The 1,889-nt window shown below is 38.3% G+C and overlaps 1 pseudogene; it reads right to left on the reverse strand.

Moving 5' to 3' along the window:
• Positions 1–280: 280 nt before the first annotated feature.
• On the reverse strand, positions 281–788 carry LOC116645921 (annotated as a pseudogene).
• Between the last annotated feature and the right edge of the window lie 1,101 nt (positions 789–1,889).

A 1,889-nucleotide genomic window follows, 5' to 3' on the forward strand; every position in this document is an offset into this window, starting at 1 on the left:
CATGGTCTTTCTCTTTAGTTGAACTCAGAATGAAGACTTGTGGTTCTTGTTTTTTTTATATTCCAGTTCCAGAAATTTTCACTGTAAAAGTTATCTGTAGGCAGCCTTCTGCTTCCTAGCAGTAATCTCCAACCAGGCTCTAGCTTCTCCAGGACACTACGCAGGATGGATTTAAATATGTGTTAAACTAAGAGGCATTTTATTTTAGACAATCTACATGGCATGTTTTTTCTTTAAAACAATGGCTCTGCTCCAAATAAATCAAGGTCAAAACAATTCGTCAACATTTTTCCATTTCTAAACCATCCTTAAAGAAAATCACCTACAGGGCCACACCATCCTCACGGGAGTCCAGCAGAACAACCCTGCCATCTGGATTCATGTTTTCACCAATGAAGAACTGGTAGTTTTTGAAATTAGCAAAGATGTGCTTGATGTGTTCTGCAGCCCTTGTCATAAAAGGTTTTAGTCTTTCTGGCCTCTGTTCTTCAAGTTTGCCTTTGATTGCTTTCATGTAATCTTTGATGTATTTCCTGTAGGCTTCTTTTGTGAAGCTGGTTTCCTGCAAGTGATGGTTTTTGAAAATATCAACACCAGTGATGACTGTTTTCGGTATCTTCGCCCTCCTGGCCTTCAGCGGGAGCTGAAGTGAGTCCTCAGTGTTACCCTCTGTCCTACTGACCATCTTTCCTCTCCACTTCCAGGCACAGCCCGTCCGCCATCTCCCGGGTCTTGTAGATGTCAGAGAACATCTCATCCTGGCTGATGAGGTCCCGGTAGATGATCATGGCGATGGCTGGAGAGAGAGGTGATACTATTTTAGCAGGAGCCGGGAGCTCTGAGCAAGCGTGGTGCAGCCCAAATGGCAATGAGAGGAGGGGGGAACTGGAGGGGAAAAAAAGCTCAAGTTTTTCACTTCTAAATTAAAATCTCATGTAAGTGAATATGGTGAGTGGCCTGGGTCACCTATGCCAGTCCCAGGGGCAAAGGACACCATGGAGCAGAATTTTCTGGGTTTTCCTCCTTCAGAAATATGAAGTATCTTGGAAAAAAAAAACAACAAATAAACTGTGTTCAAGAATTTACAGAGAAAAGAATGAATGTTACTGAAAGAAATGAAAACAAACCTAGATAAATTGAAAAATCATACATGCAAAGACTCAGTATTTTACATAGTAAATTCTTCCACAAACTTATCTAGACATTTTTGTAATTCTAAAGTCCTAACAAGATTTTTGTAGGATTCAACAAAATGATTCTAAGATTTTTGTGGAAATTGCTACGAGCCCCAAATGGTTAAGAATAGTGTAGAGAATTTGGTCTGCCAGAAATCAAGGCTCACTTTAAAGCTACAATGGTTAAAAAAATGTGGTTTAGTGCAGGGAGAGATAACTAGATCAGTAAAACAGAATAGAGAGCTCTGAAATAAATCTATTAATATATGGGCAGAGAAACATCTGCAGAAAAGGTACTGTGGATTCATGGAGCAAGGCCAGTCTTTAGAGTAAATGGTGCTCAGACAACAACAAGGTATTGTATATGGATAAAAATGGAGTTGCATTCCTACCTTATACCATACACAAAGTCAATTCTGTGGGGAAGGCAAGATTCTAAAGAATATAGGATGATTCTTTCAAGAGGTGATAAAGTAATAATAAAGGAAGAGTTTGATAAATTGGACCATATTAAATGAAGAACTTAAAAAAAAAAACCCAGAAAACAACAAAAAGAAACAGACAAAAAACCCACAAAATAACAACAAAACACCGTAAAGAGAATAAAAAGGCAAGGCACAGAGAGGAAAAAGATATTTGTGTCACATAAAACCAATAACACACTAAAATGCAGAATATATGGTAAACTCCTACAAATCAATAAGACTAGATAAA

Source organism: Phoca vitulina, unplaced genomic scaffold (assembly GCF_004348235.1).
Source record: "Phoca vitulina isolate PV1807 unplaced genomic scaffold, GSC_HSeal_1.0 scaffold34, whole genome shotgun sequence".
NCBI lineage: Eukaryota > Metazoa > Chordata > Mammalia > Carnivora > Phocidae > Phoca > Phoca vitulina.